This window comes from Babylonia areolata, chromosome 7 (assembly GCF_041734735.1).
Source record: "Babylonia areolata isolate BAREFJ2019XMU chromosome 7, ASM4173473v1, whole genome shotgun sequence".
Taxonomy (NCBI): domain Eukaryota; kingdom Metazoa; phylum Mollusca; class Gastropoda; order Neogastropoda; family Buccinidae; genus Babylonia; species Babylonia areolata.
Window position 1 is genome coordinate 48,657,318 of NC_134882.1, and position 9,267 is coordinate 48,666,584.

General features: G+C 39.1%; 1 protein-coding gene across 3 annotated transcripts in view; it reads right to left on the reverse strand.

Moving 5' to 3' along the window:
- The window catches only part of LOC143284287 (alkaline phosphatase-like), a 29,348-nt gene extending 21,656 nt beyond the window's left edge, over nt 1-7,692 (reverse strand). Inside the window, exons 1-2 of one of the 3 annotated variants that reach the window (XM_076590986.1) lie at nt 7,358-7,692; nt 6,961-7,047 (exon numbers count right to left, since the gene is read on the reverse strand). The gene's annotated coding sequence lies outside the window, so the exon portion shown is untranslated. Of the gene's footprint in view, nt 1-6,960; nt 7,060-7,357 lie in introns of all 3 variants that reach the window. The other 2 variants (XM_076590985.1, XM_076590984.1) reach the window with 2 other exon arrangements.
- Nucleotides 7,693-9,267: the final 1,575 nt, after the last annotated feature.

Below are 9,267 nucleotides of genomic sequence, written 5' to 3' on the forward strand. Positions count from 1 at the left end.
AGCAGAAACCCTGCACTTGTTTCGAATAAATTCAGCTGTATTACGTGGTTCTGGTTCAACATGTGCAGAACAGGACTCCATGAAACAGACTACTATGTCTCCCTATTGATAACAGAGCCAGACAGAGCAAGCGTCCTCTTGAAATAAAAACTCACACAATGGTGAAAAGGTTAAGGTGCAATAGCTTTTTACGGCCATTGCAGCAGTGAATTCATGTCCACTGTGTTTAGGGTTCGGCAAAGGAAAGCGAGACCTATTCCTCTCCACCCGCCAGTTTAACCGTGTTCTCACCGAAGTCAGGTGCCTCTTCACACCCAGATGGAGGAAGGAAAAGGGAAAAACCAACACCCCTGCTTTCCCCATGGACACAACACCAAGCCGAAAGGGGGCCTCCAACAGTGATCACTGGTGATCTGAAGTCCAACGCCTGATTTTGCCACGGCGCCTCTGTGCGCCGATCAATACATCAGTTCAGGGGCCGCAGTCGCCTTTCCAAACTCTCTCCAAAATTAATTAGGAGCGCGTTATCTAATTATCCGATTGTCATTACGACATTGCAAAGGTGTATACAAGCCCTCGACAATTTCGCCGATATGTTTTTTTTTAACATCATCTGAATTCTAGATCGGTGGGCAAAGGCGCATAAAAAACAAGAGAGGCAAGGCCTTCGACTCACTTGTGATAAATTAAGTCCCTAGCATTAATTACAGAGTAATTTCCCTTTTTTACTATCTGCATCAAAACGTTTGCAAAATAAATAAAAATCCATGCTTAGCAAAAGAAGTTCCTGTTTGAACAACAACAAAAAAAGAAGACAATAATGACTCCTCTTGTTGTTGTGTCAGAATAAGAGGTCAAAGTGCCAAGTTTAGAGAATACAAAAAATATAAATATAACAGTAAATGCAGTTTGCATATAATTAGGCTTCTTTTTTTTCTTCTTTTTTTTGTGCCCATCCCAGAGGTGCAATATTGTTTTAAACAAGATGAATGGAAAGAACTGATTTTTTCCTATTTTTGTGCCAAATTTGGTGTCAACTGACAAAGTATTTGCAGAGAAAATGTCAATGTTAAAGTTTACCAAGGACACACAGACACACGGACACACGCACACACACATACAGACAACCGAACACCGGGTTAAAACATACTCACTTTGTTTATACAAGTGAGTCAAAAATGTCAACAACGGCGACATAATATAGACTGACTATAGGTGAGGTATCAGTCCGTATCTCCATATACACTGTTGGTCAGCTGGCTGCTCTCACTTTCGTGATTTCAAGTGTTTTGTTTTGTGTGTGTGTGTGTGTGTGTGTGTGTGTGTTTTCTTTCGAACTTATTCATTTCTTTATTTTATCGTTAGTGTTATTTTTAAGGAAGCATGTGTTTGGGTGTGGCAGAGTGTGATGGAGAAGACAACTGAAGACTGAATTCTGAATGAATACAGTTTGACTCAATGTGAATAACAGAGTCGGAAGAGGTACGTGTAATGTGTGAAATCGGTATGTGCGTCGTGTGTAATTGATACATGAATACTGAAACCTACTGATGGTATCGCGTTCATTTCAACTTCTCTCTCTCTCTCTCTTTCTTGGTATTTGTGTCATGAAGCCAATTGTGCGCTTTGGGTGAACTATTGGAAATGTTCTAGAATCGATAATTGTGATTTTGTTTTGTTTTTTTCTTCATATTTTGTGGGTATGTATTGTGTGTGCATGCGAGCATGCGTGTGTGTGTGCGCAAGTGTGTGTGTGTGTGTGTGTGTGTGTGTGTGTGTGTTTGTGTTTTGTTTTGTTTTGTGTGTGTGTGTGTGTGTGAGGGTGTTCACATGCGTGCGTGCGACTGTGTGGGTGTGTCGGTGTGCGTGCCTGTGGGTGAGTGAGCATGTGCGTGCATCAGTGTGTGTGTGTGCGGCGGGGGGCAGGGGTGATGAGTGTGCGTGTGTCTGTGAACATTTTGTCATTCTTGATTGTCACAGCGTCAAATCAGGTCATAGCAAAGATAGATATATATATATATATATATATATATATATATATATATATATATATATATATATATATATATATATGTATCATGCATTCAGGCGCGTTGGGTTGGGCATCTGCCTGGCGGACGTGGTGTGACGTGTATGGATTTGTCCTAGCGCGGTGGCACCTCCTTCAGACAGTGAAACTGAAACTGGTTTCAATTAGACAGCTAAAACCACTATAATTAATGACGTACTTTTTGTGTATGTCTTGATGATGTTGATAAACACGTGTTGTTGTTAATGCGATGCATCACTCCAAATACATTGCTAGTAAACTTGCTGTTGTCACTTTAATGATTTTTTTTTCTTTCTTAACATGCACATGAGTATTATCAGCGGTTGCGTGTGCGTAACAATATGCAATACTCCGCGGGTTTACGATAGCGTTAACATGGAGCAAAATACCAGTCTACAAACATACAGAAATGCACACAGTTTTTATGCTAAAAGTACAGTTGTACCGATAACGAAAAATCCAAGGACATAGGTTTGGATGGATGAGTACATGGAGGACAGATTGGTGTCATGAATCAGCTTAGGTGCTCTCATCTGGTCACGAAGTGCACGGGTTTTTTGTTGTTGTTGTTTCATTGTTTTTTGATTTTTTTTTTTTTTTTTTTTTTTTTTTTGTCGCGCACAAGCACTGATTTTCCCCGCCCCCCTCTGCTGTCCACTGCGGGGCGGGGGAGGGGAAGAGGGAGGGGGGGAGGGGGGGGGCAGTACATTGGCGAGGGGGAAGGTTGGGGAGTGTTGCGGCCCTTGGTTGATCGCTGCGAAGACCACATTTCCTTTCTGGTTTGCTTTTCGGTGTTGTCTTTTTGGAATATATGTAGATATTTGAAAAAAAAAAAGAAATAGAAGCTGTATTGCTACTTTGTGTTTGTTGTTGTTGTTGTTTTTCTTCCTGCAATATTTATGTCTCCGGAGAAAGTTACAAGGGTTTACTTCAGTCCATGTGGTCTATGACTTCTACATGTATACGTAAGTAACAGTGCATCGGTGAACTGGTTTATGTATATGTTACTAATTCACGGATGACGATGGTGATTTTTCTTCAAATCTGTTTTTGGGGTATCCACGACAGTACTTGTGTTTCCATGTGCTAAATGCCCAGCGAAACCCATCCGCAGAAGAATGTTTTTTCACTTTCAATATACTTTCTTCTTATTTTTCCAAGTTACGTACGTTTCACAGTTTATATTTGATAATATTTCTTTTTGTCAAACTTATGCTTTACGTCACGATAAGGATAAACACGGCATATCTGAAAAATACACAATGAAAATACGAAGCATCAGTATTATACCAGACAAGCTACCTAGCAGTGAGTAGCTTCGTAATATCATCTCTCAACTGCCAAGGTCGAGGTATCTTCCAAGAAAGAAGAGATGTATTTCAACCTTTAAGACAGAAAAAAACTGTTCAGTGTATTTATTACAGGATACACACTTCACTAAGAAATTAGAGCAACAGATTAGAACTGAATGGCGTTATGAATGTGTATTTTCCTCGAATAACAGTAGATCGAGAGGAGTAGCCATATTACTGAACAATCAATTTTATTTCAAAATCAAAAAGATAATAAGGGACAAAAAAGGAAAAAAAGATAGAAAATCTTACAAAAAGTTATTTGATACATTAAATTCTTTTGAAGAAATTTCAAAAGTTTAAAATTAAATGTGGGAAAAAACAGTTAATGTATGGTTAGGTAGAAATAAGAATTCAAATGTAAATTATTTAACAGAAATACGTATGAACTGGAATCCTATGAAATTTAAAATCCTCGGTCTTTGGTTTGTGAATGATCTATTACACTTGACAGAATCTAACGCAGAAGACAAATTAATGGAAGTTAGAAATTTATTCAAAATTTGGTCCAAACGATCGTGTACACCACTAGGAAGGGTAGCCATATTAAAATCCCTCATACTTTCAAAGGGAGTGTAACTGTGGATGTTGCTACTAAACCCACCAGACAGTGAAATTAAAAAGCATCAGAATAGGTGTTTGGAATTTGTATGGGACATGAAGCCGGACAAAATAAAACGAATTCACTCAGTTCACAGTACTGAAAATGGGGGCATTGGATTACCAAACATAAACGCATTTATACAAGCACTGAAACTGTCTTGGGGAAAGAAACTCTTTGTAGGAAATTTCAAATGGAAAAGAATAATACAAACCACTTGCGCGGAAATAGCTATGTTAAACTGTTATGGCTCCAAGAGGTTCTTAAAAGATAATTATAACTTTTTGAAAGGCGCTATGAAGGCTTATGACAATTTCAACACACACACTGAACAGGATAATAACAAAGAGTTATTAGCTGAACCTATCTTTCTCGATGCTAAATTTAGAATCGACAAAAATCCTTTTCACTTTAAAAACTGAATAGCAAAAAAGGCATTTTACGTGCGTGATATTCTGGATGAGAACTGTCAGATTTAAGGCAGGAAGGCTTTTTGAAGAAGTGGGGAATAAGAACGAATTACCTAAATTACCTTAGTTGCATTCAATCAATCTAAGAATACGCTAGAAAAAGAAACGTAGTATTAGAGAGTCATCAAAACAATGAAAATAGTAAGAATAGTAATAGTTAGAAACCATTTGTAAGGTAAAGAAGGGAACACAGATTTATTACGATATAATTTTGGAGAAAAACGTTTTTTGTTGTGGTTTTTTTTGTTTGTTTGTTTGTTTTGTTTTTTGTTTTGTTTTTTCTGTATGAAAGCTTTAATGAAATGGGAAAATAGGTTAGGTACTCAGACTGACCGGAAGAAAACATTGAAAAAGATAAATAGAATCAAAGAAGTAAAGGTGATATGGTTTCAGCTTAGACTATGTCATAAAATTTTAGTGTCAAATATTGTTCTAAAAAACATGGGTGTAGCTGATGATGACAAATGTAAGTTTTGTTATTTTGAAAAAGACACAGTGCAACATTATTTATGGTTTTGTGCAGTTTCGCAAACATTTTGGCAGGACTTCAATAAGTTACTGAGAGAGAAATGTCATAACTGTGAACGACTGTCATTGAACTTTGAATTGGCACTGTTTGGAACTGATGGTGAAAATAAAACGGATGATACTTTTGATTTAATGTTATTGTGGGCAAAATGTTTTATACACGGGAGTAGGATCAATCAAATAAAACCAAATCTGCAAGCATTCCTCATTGACCTCAAGCATAGATACAAGTTAGAAAAGCATGTACACACAATGGAAATGAGTTACTGTGATTTTGTTTTAAAGAAATGGCTACCATACTCTGTGTTGGTAATAGAACATCGAACAAAATGAAAATCAATAACACTTCATAAAAACTTTGGTGCTCCTTGAAGCTTTGTCATTATGAATACATGCCATGATGTGACATTTGGTATCACTTTCACTTTTATATTTTTTTCTTGTAATTCTTTATTTGTTATTGTTATCCTTATTATCATACTATTATAAATATTATCATAATCATTCGTGTATGTATCTATTTATTAATATAAACACTGTCTGTCCATCGCCTATCTATTCATTCATCTTCTACACATGATCATTAGACAGATGATTTTGTTGTTGTTTTAACTTAAAATTTATCACAGTTAAAAAAATAACCCTTCTGTCTCAACAAGGTGCTGATTTTTTAATGTTCATTGATGGACAATGTTTGCTCTTTGAATGTTGAATCACACTATGTGAAATGTCAAAATCCAAGTGAAATATAACCTTGTGTACAAGGGTTATAAAAAAAAAAAAAATCAGTTCAAATACAGACAAGATGAATTTTCCGACACCGAAGACTTTGACACAAGTACGTCACAGACACGGACATGAATGGGAAATGACAAGTGAAAATCACCGTGGAAGCAGTGCAAGAAGAACTGCATAGACTGGGATGTGTGTTCTTCACGTTGTGGACATAAGTTGGGATGGAGGCGAGAACGTTATTGCTCCGCATTCCAGTTTTGATTTTTAAACAACTTTTCAAGAATCAAAATTATTTTAACTGTTTAACACCCTTTGGGGTATGAAGGATATGTGAAAGCAGTAAGGGTGACGGTGTGTGTGTGTGTGTGTGTGTGTGTGTGTGTGTGTGTGTGTGTGTGTGTGTGTGTGTGTGTGTGTGTGTGTGTGTGTGTGCCGTTGTGTGTGTGTGTGTGTGTGTGTGTGTGTGTGTGCGCGCGCGCTACCACTGGGAACAAATCGCTGTATGGCGGTGAAAGTCAGCTGTGCGTTGGACCATGACGATAATGAAAGATGTGCACCGGGCGTCCAAAACTGACTCGCAACCTGTCACTAAACCAGTCCTTCCCTAGCATGTTCCGCATGGCTGCGTTCTCTTTATTACGTACACGTAGTCAGGTAAGATTTGTGTGTACCAATATGGTTGTACACCTGTATATGTGTCTATCTATCTGTCTATGTATGCCATTTTGCCTGTCCCTTTTAGTCTGTGCACGTACTGGCCTGCTGCGTGCCTGTATGTCTGCTTGCATGCAAGTTTCTTTGTCTACCTGTTAAAAATTAGTTGCTTATCATAAAATGATATAATGTGTGGAACTGGGTGGAGGGGATATTACTAATCCATGCCTGTGCGTATTTGCGTGCATGTGCGTGTGTGCAGTGCGTGCTTGCTCGCGTGTATTGTCACTGTGCGCGCGCGCCGCCCTCGTGTGTATGTATGTGTCAGTGCACGCGCTTGCAAACTTTTTCGTGTGAGAGAGAGAGAGAGAGAGAGAGAGTTCTCGTGTGGTTTGTACCTGTCATGCTCAGTTACTGTAAAGCTCTTCGACAGTTTTGAAAGCGCTTTCCGATGTATTCTTCTTCAGTCTTCTTTTTCTTCTTCTCCTTCTTCGTATCATTACTATTACTCATCATTATTACCTTACTCATTGTTAGTATAACAAATCATAACCGACGCTTATAGCTTACCTTTCAGTCACTGACGAGCAGACGCCAAGCACTTCATGCACGCGGCTGCCGAGACACTTTCGTGGGGTTTCTTCTGTTCCTCTGCGCCTGTTCAAACTTCTGTCAGAAGGAGCACATGGCAGTATAATACGTTTGATGTCAATTATTTGAATGGAAGATTTTACATTCACAAGAGTGCTTCAGTCATTCGAATTTAGGCACAAAAGAAACCTCCGCTTCGAACAGACGACAAACGTGCCAGTCTTGAAACGTCTTCTGCGACACTGAGAAAACGTGATCAAAGTTATTTCCCTTAGGTCCCAGTGTTGTGTGTGTGTGTGTGTGTGTGTGTGGTGTCTGTGTCTGTGTGTGTGTGTGTGTGTGGTGTGTGTGTGTGTGTGTGTGTTTGCATACTTACCTCTAAGCTGTGGCAAGGACAGAAAGCCAGTGATTGTCTGTAATCCAGTAGATTTCCCTCCTGTACTTTGTGGTTGCAGGTCTCAAAACACTGGCTGACTAACTAACGAGCTGACTAACACGTCGGCCTCTTTCCGTCTCGAGAGACGATGGCTGCACCGGAAATGTAGTCACTGCCGGGCATTGCACTTCCTGCTGTGGCTGTGTAGACCGATGCTGGAGTGGCAATCTCTACTGCATCAGTGTGGGACATATATATATGTAGATGCTGTTTGGTTTACAGAATTTGGCTTGCGTGTAGCGCTTTTTCTCCTCAGCGAGTCAATGCAGCTTCTCTCTGCTTGTTTCACCCCTCTCTAAATAAACAGACAGAAAGAGTCAACGAGACGGCCAGCCAGAGACACAGAAAGTGAGTGACAGACAGACAGAAACAGACAGAACAGAGCTATGTGCTAAACCCGTACAATATCGCGCTGTTCGTTTCATTGAGTGGCCGGGTGCAAGCGGGCCTTCTTTGAGTTTGCTCTCAATTGTGTGGTGCGGCAAAGCGTTTCGCACGGACCAGTGCGTGCCGTCAGGGAGGAAAAGCTTGTGCTACTTGGTTGCGTGACCTGTTTTGGCGTTCATGTTAACATATATCTCAGTGACCGTATGCCAGTAGCTGACACAACTCCGTTTTGCGGGGTAAAATCGGGTATGATCTACTTTTCTCCCCTAGATAAACAGAGCAAAAGATATGTCATTACTTCTTTTTACATTTCCGATGTGTTGATAAAACAAACAGGCTTCTGATCACCTCTCATTCTGTCTTCCTCTGTCTGTCTCTCTCTGTCCATGTCTCTCTCTGTCACTCTCTCTCTCTGTGTCTCTATCTGTGTCTCTGTCTCTTTCTGTCTGTCTCTCTGTTTTTCTCTCTGTCTCTGTCTCCCTCTGTCCCTCTTTGTTTATCTCTCTGTGCCTCTGTCTGTCTCTCACTCTCTTTCTCAGTCGCTCTCTCTTACAGGAAATGTATTGTGTGGATTTAAACTGTTGAAATCGCTCTCAGTCAAAGTAGACTTTGTAAAGATGCACACGATGTGAAGTTAACTCAAATACAGAAAGGAAAACTGAGAACTTGATTTGGGATTCTAATGTATATTTTTGTCAGGAAATAGGGTATCAGCAAACTTTTTATTTCAGAACTGAAATGAACTGTTTTATATATTTAAACAAAATTGGCACTCAGACATGGGAAGTAAGTATATGTGCACCTGGTTTCATTCGTTTAAATGTATATTCCAAGTTGAAAAAATCACAACTGTTATAACGAAAAAATGGCATCGTACAATGCTTGCACAATTTTGGTTAAGAACTGTTGGCTTTAATGCAAACAAGAATGGTTTAAACCAGGTACGTTCACAGATTCTCCATGCCCACAGTTGATGAAATTCATCATTTATGTTCGATTGAAAATCTTCCGAAGATTTGAGAAATAAATGTGTGACTTTTGAAATAGATACTGAAGAAAAGACGGACAAATATCTTCAGCATGTTATATCAGAATCTTTGAAGATTAGGCAAAAATCACAGTAATAGTTAATTACGGACACAGTAACAAACTGCGTGGTTTGATAAATTTTGTGACATTTTTTTCTCTGTAACCAGTGATGGAATATGGAATATGTTTCACGGATGGATGAATGAACCGAGTTATTATAACGTGTCAGCTGGGTGGCCGTTGGTTGCTTCCATTTTCTTCAAGGTAAGTACTTTCTTTTTGTTTTGTTTCAGTATTTGTTATAATTCTAATGTTTTGCTATGCGACGAAAATATAATGACGCATTCACCCATGTCATAAGAACCCCCCCCCCCCTCCTCTCTCTCTCTCTCTCTCTCTCTCTCTCTCTATATATATCTATATATATATATATA